This window comes from Anthonomus grandis, chromosome 4 (genome assembly GCF_022605725.1).
Source record: "Anthonomus grandis grandis chromosome 4, icAntGran1.3, whole genome shotgun sequence".
Taxonomy (NCBI): Eukaryota; Metazoa; Arthropoda; class Insecta; order Coleoptera; family Curculionidae; genus Anthonomus; species Anthonomus grandis.
The window spans coordinates 36310816-36324761 of NC_065549.1; the positions used below are offsets into that span (position 1 = coordinate 36310816).

At 33.9% G+C, this 13946-nt stretch overlaps 1 protein-coding gene across 1 annotated transcript in view; it reads right to left on the reverse strand.

Moving 5' to 3' along the window:
* Positions 1 to 13946, reverse strand: part of LOC126735789 (mitogen-activated protein kinase kinase kinase 7) — a 120301-nt gene that overhangs the window by 104620 nt on the left and 1735 nt on the right. The window lies entirely within an intron of this gene.

Genomic DNA, 13946 nt, shown 5'->3' on the forward strand with positions numbered 1-13946 from the left:
ACATAGGGTTGCATAAAGATAAATTACAATTGTACATGAATAGCTTGCCTATTCTATGTAATATAATAAACCATTTATCTCAAAATAGACTTATAGTATGGGCTAGTAGTATACAATGCATATATTGTATATGAAATAATTCGAGCCTTAATGTGAAAGTCAATGTACTTAAAGACTATTAGATCTACAATGTACTAAACATTTAAATCTTAATAGTTTCTCTCTGAGTACAGCATGATATGAAGCCACTTAAAGAGTGATGTGGTGTAATATAACTGTGGTCCCCTTACTATCAGAACCAATTAAGTAAGGTATAGGGATATAACAGTTCCTGTTATCGAATCTATTTTTCTTTTTATTTCTTGATAATTATCTTCTTTTCTAGTTTTATATGTGCAATTTGTACATTGTCTGTGATGACTTTGAGTTTCTATTCTTCTATACTTATCTTTTTACAAGATTTGTAATATACCCTTGGCAGCATTATTTGCTTTAGGTGCATTTGACATTTCTATCTAAAAGTTTTAAAACTATAACACTGTCCTTCATCAGAACATTTTGTTATTTAACATAACTTGTATGATATACAGTAACTCCAAAATAATGTCTCATCTAATCTGTTAGAATCTTGTAATAAACAAGAGAAGAATAAACCTAATATCAAATCATATGTTAAATCCAATGCCCTGACTTAATCATGTTAAGTTTTATGTTCAACAATGGACACTAAGCTCTTTTAATATTTTTCATGACACAAACTATGCATGTAATAATGGCTTTGATCTGGTCTTTAGATTGCTGAATAATCATAACGATTAGATAATTAGACTGTACTCATACTATATAATAAGATATCTTTAATAGGGATATATAAAGCTGCTGATATGGCGGTAACAATGGCGGTAACAGTGTCCCTGGTATGTCAGGCACTGTCAGGATCATGTTCCCTGAAGGAAGTCTGATTCATTGCAACTGAACCATTAAACACATCAAAATCACTGCAAAGGAGATTATGTGTTTTGCACATGATATAAACAGGAGAAAATTGTGGTTTATTAGTTCTAACTCTCGGCAAAGACAGAGATAAGCTTCAACATGAACCTGTACAGGGAAGATGAAAGGTAATTCTACCACTACTTATATTTATGATGTTTGCCTTTTTATTGAAAAGATTACATTTTGCTAGCTTTAATATCTTCTTTTTGTATTTTATTCGTATTTACTGCGTATTATTACTTTTTAGGTTTAGGTATTTTTTAATAATTATTTAGTTACTTTTTATTTGCTGAATGTTTTATTGAGTAGAAAGCTTTGTCCGCAAATACTTTGTATTTTATTATAATGAAGCATGTTTTGATTTAATAGAGCTTACTATGTTCAATGCCTTAAAAAAAAAACAATTAGATGCAGATTTTTTTTAAATGTTCTGTGTGTTTGGCTAACTTTTTTTTTTAGATTATTGTAGATAGTAGAATTTTTGAAGAAAAGTACTTTTATTTTATATAAGATGGTTTTGTTGGATAGGACCAATATAATTAAAACACTGAAATCTATCTAGTGTTTATATTGACATTCCGACAAATTTAATTGTCATCCTCAGGATACTAAAAAACTGTACATATTTTCATATTATAAGGAGAGAGGCAGTCATTAAAGCTTAAAAGATTCTAAAATACACAATGGTACAAAATACATTAATGTTTAAAATAATGAGATGATAAAAACAACTTTACAGAAAACACATTATGGTAATATTATACAATAAAAGAGTAATTAAAAAATTAGACAATACAAAAATTAATCACTTTAAAAAAATAACAATATTTTCTTGATTAAAAAAAGGCTAAAAACATTTTCTATATAAGAAACATAAATAATTAAGAAAGGAGAAAACCATGTATATAATCTCATAACCAATACTTTTGGAATTCATTGCTGATTATGACAAATATTACAAAAATGATTCTGTGGGTACTCTTTATGTTACCAGAACTACAGTAGTCATATATTAACATTAATAAATGCCCTAACACATACAATTGGATATTATATTTTACTTACATATAATATTTTGTCTTTAAATAGATCATGTTCTAAGACAACCAGCAGCAGATTGGTTTAAAATGTTAAAATTAAAGGAAAGATATTCATTTATTATCTGTGAGATTTGTAATTATAATTAAATATCAACTGAGAGAGAAGAGTGTTATTATTTTTACAAGTACAAGATTTTGTATATTAAAGTTATAGAACTGTCATATTATTTCTGTTAAACTTAATAAGTTGCTTATTTAAGTGGGATTTTGTCAATTAGGCTGAAGTATAACATATCTAAACCCTCAGTTTTTTGTTTCTTATTAACTGAAATGAATTTTGGTATTTTTAATTGTTATATATTCTTGCAAAAGTCTTTTTTTTATTTATGCTTTGTAGATCTAATCTCTCTTCATAATTAAATTGGTGATCAAATTTTATTGCATGATCTACCAGAGCCATTTTTCCATTTGATGATGCTAAGTTATGTGAGTAAAGTGCTTGTTTGGTGTTTTGATGTTCTAGTTTTAATTTAATATGCTCCTTACAAATAGCAACAAAATCACCTTATAAATATTTTCTGCGTCACAAATACACATTTATTTTTGTCTTTATTCTTAATGTATTTGTTTTCTGTTTTCCATGTTATTTTTTACTTCATCTCATATTTATTTTTATTCTTTAAAATTTGTGATCAGACAGATTTAAGACTGTTATAATTATTAAGTTTTTTTATTATCTGTTATAAGTAACCAATATTATTAGAATTCCAGTAAAAATCATTATTTCTTATTGGGAAACTAACTAATAAATCTATCAATCAGCAAAAAACTTTAAGCAAAAAACCTTATGTTTATTACTAACTTTTTCAATAATATTATACAGTTCTAATATGAATATTTTTCTTCCTCCCTCCCCTCACGTTTTGTACTAAGAGGGTGCCTATATTGCCTAGACTTATATACAGTATCGGACAAAATTAGAGAGACTTCTCTATTTGCCAACTCCAATTTTTTGTACTTGAAATAATATTAATATTTGTTAAGCAGTGTATACCGGAGTTGACAAGAATTCTATTATCAACAATTCATTTTTGTAGCTCATGTTTACATTTATTTAAAGAATGTTTTTAACATTGATAAAAAATTACTGCGACAGAATTAAAGAGACTCATTTTGTATTTAGTTTCGCTGAAGTCGCGATTAGTTTAATTTCTGTTTATTAGTTTGAGAATATCATTAGCAATGCCTCGTGGTAAACATTATTCCATAGACCTAAAAGAAAAAATTATAGAAGCCTATAACTCAGGTCGCTCACAAAAATTAATAAAAGAGCAATTCAACGTCAGTAAACAAATGGTTTCCAGAACAATAAAAAATTATCAGCTCCGTGGAAGAGTGACAAACCTTAAAAGAGGTGGCCGCAAGAGAAAAACCTCAGTACTGCTGAACAGGAGAATTAAACGACTAAGTCAGAATAATCCGCGTCTATCTTCAATACAGATTTTGGCTGAATTGGAGGCGCCTGGGGTTTCATCCAGGACTGTGCAGCGGCGATTAGTGGAGGAGGGGCTTCCTGGAAGGAGACCAGCAAAAAAACCCCATCTATCAAAAAAAAATGTAGCTGCTAGAATGTTATTTGCAACACGTCACCGTTACTGGACAGCTAAGGACTGGAATAAGGTTTTGTTTAGTGACGAGTCTAAATATAATATTTTTGGAAGTGATGGAGCGCAGTTCGTACATCGCCCAGCAAACAAAAGGCTTGATCCAAAATATGTTTCTGGTACTGTGAAGCACGGAGGTGGCAATTTAATGGTTTGGGGTTGTTTTTCGGGTTATGGAATGGGTCCTATCCACAAAATTGAGGGCACTATGGATAGATTTATGTATCGAACTATACTGGAAGATGTAATGTTGCCTTACGCCGAATGGGAAATGCCGCTAAGATTCACGTTCCAACACGATAACGACCCCAAACATACGGCCAAACTTGTGAAGGAATGGCTTTTGGCTAACAAAATTCAAGTTTTAAAATGGCCACCGCAGTCGCCGGACTTGAACCCAATTGAAAATCTTTGGGAGATTATAGAGAAGAAGATTCGCACTAAAAACATCGGGAATCGTGCTCAATTATTTGAAGAAATCGAGAATGCCTGGAAATCAATGGATCCGGCTGTAATTTCGAATCTCATTGGATCGATGCCGAATAGATGTGAAAAAGTTATCCAGAATAAAGGGTACTGGACAAAGTATTAGGTTAGTTTCATTAGTATAGGGTACAAATGTACTTTAAGGATAAGTCTCTCTAATTTTGTCGCACAGAATTTTTTGCATTTTTTTATTTTTCCTAATAAATCTTGAGAAATGTTTTTTTTTTTTAAATTTATTTTAGTGCCTTTTTAAACTACTTCAAAACATAACATCCTTCAGCACAAAAAGAGGAATTTAATCATTTTTATCTTACATAAAAGACGTAAGTAGTCGAGTCTCTCTAATTTTGTCCGATACTGTATGTATTTTAATTTTTTTTCAAAATTATAATTTTTCTTTTCTTTAGATTATTGTATTGTATATATACAATACCCTTTTTAAAAAGACCAGCTCACAATAATTTTGGCGTGACGTCATCATATGTAGGCCTAACAAATTGGATCACATAGTAGCCGACCGACTAGTGACAGTCGGCTACAGCCCTACAGGTTGTTTATCTTCCCGCTTTCACTGCCGGGTCCGTTCGTTTTTTCATTTTTACACATTAAAATCTATAATAACCTAATCTGACTATGCTGTATAAGTGTTGTGCACCTGGATGTCGGGGAAACTACTCTGAAAACGGGCCTAAAGTTCATGTATTTAGTTTTAAAAAAGAGAGTGATTTGCAATACAAATGGTTACGAGTAATGTCGCGATTAGTGCCTGGCAAATACTCTAAATTGTGTGAATTATATATTCCTAAAGGTAATATACATATTCTCGCATTTGATTATTAAGACTACGTTCTAAAGTTTTAGCCAAAGCATTCTCCCTACTCTGTCTAAAACTTTAGAACATATTCTTAATAATCAAATGCGAGAATATGTTCAACAGTACAATTTATTACCAGCCACCCAGTCTGGATTTCGACCAGGATATAGTTGTTCAACAGCGCTTTTGAAAGTAACAGATGATATATTTGAAGCTATCGAGAATAACGAATTAACTATTTTAGTCCTTTTAGACTATTCAAAAGCGTTTGACAGAATAAATCATAATCTTCTTTTGGCGATTTTAAAATATCTGGGATTCGACACTACCGCTTGCAATCTAGTTACCAGTTATTTACAGGGTAGAAGTCAGAGGGTTAAAGTCAATGGCGAAGTATCAGAATTTCAATTAGTTTTTACGTAATAGAGATGAGAAGAAATAACAATAGTGACCGTCGTAAATTATCAATAGTAAGAATTTAAGTTCAATTGTGTTATCAGCAGGTGAACTTTTTTTTTTTTTTTGTTCGTGGTTCCTCCGTATGGTTATCGTGTTTGTCGCATTCCCGTGGATTTTAAACTGTAGAGAGCTCCTGAAATTTAGCGTTAGCGATGGCGTAAGACGTGAAGACGTCCACCATGGTTTTTTATCTGTGTTGCTGTTTGGTGAATTAGTTTCTTTGATAATGATGATTGATAATCTTGTAATGGATCCCAAAAGTAAATTTCGATGCTGTGCAAATAAAACCTTCAATAATTACTTATGCATTCAGTGCTTGGGTTTTTTTCACCCCAGCTGCCTGGAAAGAGATTTTCGGACCCATGAAAAACTCGAACAAGCAAAGATATACTGCTCTGACACATGTAAGGCATCAGCTTCCACATCCAGCTGGATATCTACAACAGAACATGATAGGACCCTTAAACAGGTTGCTAGGCTGCAAACCATAGTAAATGACAAGAGTATTCTTATTGAGCAGCTAGAAACATCACACAACCAAGAAATTTTGTCTCTGGAAAAAAAAATGGATAATCTTTATACTGAATTGAAATCTAAGGAAAATGCCTTCAAAAAGCAGCGCAAAAAAACTCAAGAATTTGAGGAAGACATATTGGGCATGGAAAGAAAAATGGTTGTGGAATTAAACTGCAAGAGAGAAGAAGTTTTAAAGTTGAGATCTGATATCGACAGGATGTCCCAGACTGAGAAGGATTTTGACAGGCTAATTTCAGAACAGAAGGAAAAAATAAATCAACTTCAAAAAGACCTGGAGGAAACACATGCTCTTAGCAGAAATATGATCACTTCTATTAGACTTCTTGAGGCTGAAAATCACTCTTACTCTTGTGAAATAGCTTCCCTTAGAAATGATTTACTGTCTTAAAATCTCAAAGACTCCAATGGTAATCCAAGACTCTGATGACGTTGAACCACATACCAACTCTATGTATATGGTGGAACCAACAAATAATTCTGTCAAGTCAAAAGAACCATCTTCATATAAACATAGCTACTCCTATACAAATAAAACACGCCTCTCTTTACCTAAGAAATCCAGAGTTTTTATTTATGGAGACTCTAGTGCCAGACGTCTATCATCTATTCTCAGGGAATTGTCAGGTGCTTGCTATGATATATCAGGAAAAGTAATGACTGGCGCCCCTTTTCACAGACTAAGTAAGGACCTTTTTGGCAATGTCATTAATTATAATAGTAAAGATAATGTAGTTGTATGTCTTAACTTAAGTTTTACGCAGGTCACACTGTCTAGTCTAAGTAATCTGTTGTTTATAGGAAAGAGTACTAATCTTATCTTGTGTATTACATATAATTTCAGTCACAGTCGCTTCTACTTTAAGACTCTTAAATACATCAATTCATTCATAAGAAATAAAAACCTATCTGTGAGAGTTATCAAATAATAAATGTTATTAATAGCAATAATTCCATAATAGTTGTTTGTGTCTACAGATCACCTAGTGGTAACAGCCAATTTTTTCTCCACAATCTTGCTAACCTACTTGATGAGATGTATAATAACAAAATTCCTTTTATTATTTCAGGAGACTTTAACTTTAACTTTAGTAATCCTGATGACCATGGCGTGATGGCCTTGCTTGGACTAATGCAGACCTTTGGTCTAATACCTTACATTAACTCCAAAACTAGAATCACTGCTCACTGTGCCTCTCAGTTGGATAACATCTTTACAAATATGAACTCAAGTCTTGTCATATCTTCTGAAGTCCTTGTTTCTAATCTGTCTGATCATTATCCTCAAATTTTTGTTTTTAAGAGACAGATGGAGGTTCCCCAATGTGGTATGGTTGTGAAGCGACGAAAATTCTCAACACACAACATGAATCGATTTTACAATATGCTGATGTCGGAGGCATGGGAGGAGGTCTATTCTGCTGAAGGAGTTGAAGGAAAATATAATACTTTCTTTCGTATTCTCTTCTATTATTTTGATTTGGCTTTTCCAATATGTACGACTAGGTTGAAAAATAAGAAGCCAACCTGGATTACACCAGAGATAAAAAGATATTCAAACTACATAAAAGATCTCTATGTTTGGTACAAATATACTAATTCTAGGGAACACTACGTTACATACAAACATGAAAGAAAACAATATCGACGTTACATCTCCTCTTATAAAAAGTCTATAAATGATAACAAAATCCAAAATTCAAAAAACAAGATAAAATCAGCATGGTCAATCCTAAAATCTGAGTCAGGTAAAAATAAAACTAACAACAATATTGTTTTAAGGGAAGATGGTCAGTCCATTGAGAACCCAGCTTTAATCACCGAATTATTTGCTAAACATTTTACTCTTGACCATCAACAAAGCTGTAACTCCAATATACATGACTTGCATAATGATTATCCAACCATATTTCTCAATCCTGTTAATTCTCAGGATATCTTTAAGATATTGATGAACCTTCCAAATAAATTTTCCTCTGGCTTGGATGAAATTCCGGTTTTCGTCTTAAAGTTTGTTGGAATTCACTTAGCCGGACCCATTTCCAATGTGATCAATGAGAGTCTTTCTACCCAAATTTTTCCTTCTGCTCTTAAGCGGGCAAAAATAGTGCCTGTTTTTAAGAAGGGAGAAAAAACGAATATTGCCAACTATCGGCCAGTATCCGTATTACCATCCATATCGAAGGTATTTGAAAGGGTTATCTATCAAATAGTTATGAATTATTTAACTCACCATCAAATAATAAATAAACACCAATACGGATTTGTTCCCAAAAGATCGACGGAAATGGCCATTTATAGTGCAATACAATATATTATGGAGAATCTTGAGAGAAAGGCCAGTGTGGCTGGACTGTATTTCGATTTGTCTAAGGCGTTTGACACGGTTGACCATTCTTTACTGCTGGACATCCTGGAACGGTATGGCATCAGGGGTGCAGCATCTAAATTACTCAGTTCATATCTAGAGCAAAGAGAACAAATAGTTTGTGTGACACATTCCGGCTCACCAACGTTTTCCCGCCCCCAAATTATAGGAAGAGGTGTGCCTCAGGGCTCAATCTTGGGACCTGTGCTCTTCCTATTATATGTCAATGGCTTGCCTGAGCTGTTCCCTTCTGATATGATTTGTCAATTCGCCGACGACACATCAGTTATAGTTGCCAGGAAGACAGTGGCAGATCTTTCACGGGGCTGCTCATCCGCAGTGGAGCGCATGAGGACCTGGTGTCTGGACAGTAAGTTGTCTTTGAACTCTGGTAAAACGGGGTTGATTAATTTTTCGAAGGCCAATATTGTCTCAGAATCTCTACTTGTGTGGTCTGGTGGGCAGTCAATCCCTGTGGCCAATAGTATTAAATTCTTAGGAATACACATTGACCCCAATTTAAATTGGGAGAAACATATTAAAAACCTTTATTCCAGATTAGCTAGCTTGTGCGGATTGATTAGAAGATTAAGGGATGTAGTGTCTGAGGTATCTCTTCGCCTATTTTATTTCGGACAGGTACAGTCGATCTTACAATATGGTATCTGTTTCTGGGGATCTGCAAGAGGAGCTCTAGATATATTTAGAATGCAAAAGCGTATCATTCGTTGTTTATTGGGCATGACCTACAGAACTTCCTGTAGGCCTTACTTCTGCAAACTAAAAATACTCACCCTTCCCTCCCTATACTTTTCTTCCTTGGTGTTATTTGTGAAGAGACACAATCATTTGTTTGTTGAGAATAGGGAAATGTACGCTGAGGATGTGACTATGATTACACGACATAGAAGCGATCTCCGTATTCCATTGCATAATTCAGCTTACTATGAAAGAGGTTCTCATTATATGGCCATCAGGGCTTATAGAATGCTACCTGCTGATATTAGAAGCATTGAATCTACAGTCCAATTTAAAAAAGCTGTTTACCACTGGTTGCAGATTAAATGTTTTTATAATTTTACTTTTGAATAATAATTTTAACTTGTGTTAGATATTTAGAATATTTATTTTAAATTTTGTTATTTTGTTTATATAAGTATATTGCCTCTATGAATTCTAGATAAGAAAAATTAATGTACCCCATGGGAGCTAGATCCTCCTTTGTATGACGTTGCTTTGTCGTCCTGTATACGATTTTGTTGGCAAATAAAGGATATTATTATTATTATTATTATTATCACTAATGCTTTTGAAGGGCCATCACATCGGCTATCACCGAAATCACTTTGTGATATTTTATCATTATATATATCTACCACTCACTCTGCCTTAAAAATAGTATCAAAAACTATACCTTGTATGGATATAACATGGAATACTGGACCTCTGGAACACAACAAAACTTTTTTAGGCCAAACTCAGTCGGAGTCCATTTTGCTTTAGCCCTTTTAAATATTCAGTCAGTCAGAAATAAATCTGATGAACTCTCTTTATTTTTAGCATATGAAGATAACCCTGTCATTGTTGTTTTGACTGAACATTGGCTCAAACAGGGTGAACCTTTTTTCATAGAAAGTTATGCTCTTGCATCCATCTATTCCCGTACTCAGTATAATCATGGTGGAACTTTGATATTAATAGAGAATAAGTTTTTAGAAAGATATAACTTTGTTGATATAACCAAGTTTGAGTATCTCCTGGAAGAAAAAACTTTTGAATTTTGCATTGTTTATTCTAAAGAATTAAATTTGTACATTTTAGGCCTTTACAGGTCACCCTCGAGTAAATTTAGTAGTTTTATTGATAAATTATATAACATTTTAAGCCAAATATCGGTAAATGCATCAGTAATATTGACAGGTGACATTAATGTAAATTTTTTAGACTGCAATAACTCTAACAATCATTTGTCGATACATAGAGTGCTGAAATCTTTTAATTTAAGTTTGCATGTTGACCAACCTACTCGCATCACTGCTAATTCAGCATCACTTTTAGATTATGTTTGCTCTACTCTCTGTGAAACGCAGGTTGCATGTAGAATTGTAAATGCCGGGTTGTCTGATCATGAGGCCGTATTATGTTCCTTTCTTCTAAGTGAAAAAAAGTGTACCTCAAGAAAAAAAAAGTGCGGAAGGTTGTTCACTAAAAAAAATTTCTGTAAGTTTAAAGAATGTTGTAATTCAATAGACTGGAATGGAATCATACTTAACAACGGTGATCCTTTTGAGAGTTTCCATTCAACTTTAGTGGATGTTTTCGAGGCAACTTTTCCCATGGTGACAATTAGGGAAAAAAGGAGAAGACCCTGGTATAGCAGGGGTCTATTAGTTTCAGGTAAAAATCTTCGGTGTTTGCACTCCATAAGAAAGTTTGCCTTGGACAACTCGAAATTCATATCCTACTTTAATAGATATCGCAAAATTTACCGTGATACAGTGAAATTGGCAAAAAACTTATACTACTCAAGTAAAATAAACCAATCAAGAAATAAGTCTAGAGAGTCTTGGAAAATTGTTAATGACTTACGTGGCGAACATGGGAACCCTTCTGTTTCTAATAGCACGGTGTCGGCCGAAACACTCAATCATTTTTTCCAGGGTGTTGCTTTGGGTCTATCAATATTATTGCCTCAGTCTGTTGGAGATCCGCGCTCATACTTACACAACATTAAGGTGCCTGAAACATTTTTCTTTAGACCAACAGATTCTAGTGAAATAATGGAAGCTCTATCCTCAATGAAAAATAAGAACTCCTCTGGATGGGATGGGCTGTCACTAAAGGTCCTAACAGCGCTACCGCTACCAACCCTTGATTCTTTGGCTGAGGTGTTAAATGTTTCACTTTCAAGTGGGTCCTTTCCACATTTACTCAAGGATGCCTTGATTATACCATTATTTAAGGGTGGAAACTATGATGACCCATCAAATTTCAGACCCATAGCCCTGCTTCCCACGCTTGGCAAGCTTGTAGAAAGATTGGTAAAAACTAGGATGATGGAATTTCTGAAACGGCATAATGTTCTTAACCATCAGCAATTTGGATTCCGGACGAAACTGGGTACATCTGATGCTATTTTCAATTTTTTAGAGAGTCTGTACATGGGGTTGAACGCTGGGGAGAGTGCGGCGGCGGTGTTCTGTGACTTATCTAAGGCGTTTGACTGTGTAAGTCACACAATACTGCTACAGAAGCTAGAAACCTATGGATTCAGAGGAATTGCTCTCGACTGGTTTCGTTCTTACCTATCTGGAAGAACACAAAGGGTATTCTTTGACAATGATATGTCATCCCGTCTGAATATGGACGCTGGTGTACCCCAGGGTTCTGTTCTTGGACCAATATTGTTCCTGCTATATGTCAATGATATCTCTCAACTTCCAATTAGGGGCAAATTTACTATCTTTGCGGATGATACAACATTACTTTGGCATGACACTGACACCAAGAGATTAAGGAATATTGTTGATGAAGATTTAATTCTTGTAAAGTCATGGTGTGAATCTAATAGATTAACTTTTAATATTTCTAAAACTAATATTTTAACTTTTAAATGTAACCTTGGAACTGTCACTTTGCAAAATGAAACAATAAGTTCTTCTGAAACATGCAAATTTTTGGGCCTGACGATTGATAAGCAATTAAAATTTGAAAATCATATCTCCTCTTTATTAGGGAAGTTATCATCCAACTGTTATGCTATTAGAGTAATAACACATTCTCTGGGACGTGATGTGGCCAAAATTGCCTACCATGCTCTTATAGAGTCTTATCTGAGATACGGTATTGTGTTTTGGGGTGTGTGCTCTCAGTATTTGTTCAGTTCTCTATTTATTTTGCAAAAAAGAGCCATACGCTATATGTGTGCAGCTCCCTTTCGTAACCCCTGTAGGCCATTGTTTTTAAAACACTCTGTCCTGACATTGCCATGCCTTTTTATTTTAGAGACTGTTTGTCTTATCCACAAAAAATATCGCCATCAACTTGGCCCCCCCCTCCTCGGGTTACAATCTCCGAACAACCTTCTCTTTACCTCTACCTATCCCAAAAAGTGAGCAGATTAAGTCCTCTTTTGTATATGGGGGCAGAAGGCTTTTTAACCACCTACCCCTTTATATAAGGCTAATAAATTGTGAAAAACGTTTTAGGAAAAATATAAAGAAACTCTTGCTTGCTAAAGCATTTTATTCTGTAGACGAGTTTTTAAATACAATCTTTTGACAGTGAAGAATTTTGCGCAGCGTAATGTGAATTCTTACTACCCTTTCTTTGGGTGTGTTCTATATTCTATGTATGTAAGAATTGTTAAAATTTTTATATTTTTGTAAAAGATTATGTTGTCAACTATCTTTAAGATTTTATATAATGCTTTGTTAACAACAGATGATGTTGTGTAACAATAAAGCTATTTTTGACTTTGACTTTGACTTTATCTGAATCGGAGCCATTATGTTTTGGGGTTCCACAAAGTTCAATTTTGGGGCCTCTTCTTTTTACCTTATATACTTCCCAAATGGCAAAATACATTGAATCTTGTAATGTACATTTTTATGCAGATCATACTCAGGTCTACAAATCTTTTAATCCGGGTCGTGTTCTCGAGTGCATAAATGAAATAAATAAAGATTTGGAGTCACTGCTCTTAATTTCTCATAAGCACTGCATCACTCTTAACCCCTCCAAGTCTCAGGTGTGGCTCTTTGGCAGAACTCAATTACGACAGTTGCATAAGGATAGCATTCAAATAAATTTAAATAATAATAATAATAAACTTGCACTTGTTGACCACACTAAGAATCTAGGGCTGGTTCTGGACAGTGATTTGAGGTTTACTGAGCATGTCAGCATGTGTATTAAGAGAGCATTCCTAAATCTAAAGCTTATATTTAAACAAAGGCATCTATTGACAGAGTCATTAAAGAAAATGCTTTGTGACTCTTTAGTGTTTTCGCACTTCAATTATGCCGATGTAGTTTATGGCCCATGTTTGCTGGAAAGGGATAAATATCGCATTCAGTTAATACAAAACCACTCTGTAAGACTAATTGGGGGTATACGGGGTAGAGAGCGGGGAGTGTCGGCTAAGTTGAGAGATGTGCATTGGCTTAGAATGGATGAGAGGCCCGTCTTCCATTCAGTTGTGTTATTTTATAAAATAAAAGCAAGAAAGTGTCCCTACTACTTATCCAGGAAAATGAAGTTTCGCTCAGAAATCCATAATCTAGATCTTCACAATATGAGCTGTGTAACTATACCTCTTCACTCAACTTCTATTTTTGAAGGGTCTTTTAGTTACAATATAGCGAGACTTTATAATAGAGTTCCTCTGCACATAAAATCTCTCACACTAGTTTCTTTCAAAAAATTTATTAGATCTAATATTGATCAGTTATTCATGTAGAAGACTTTATATTACAATAGTTATTTCTTTATGAAAATGGTTGCTGTAATTGTTCATACTGTGAGTAGGGGCATTTAAATTTGGATGTACATGAAATGATGATTTTCCTATGTTTATTTATTAA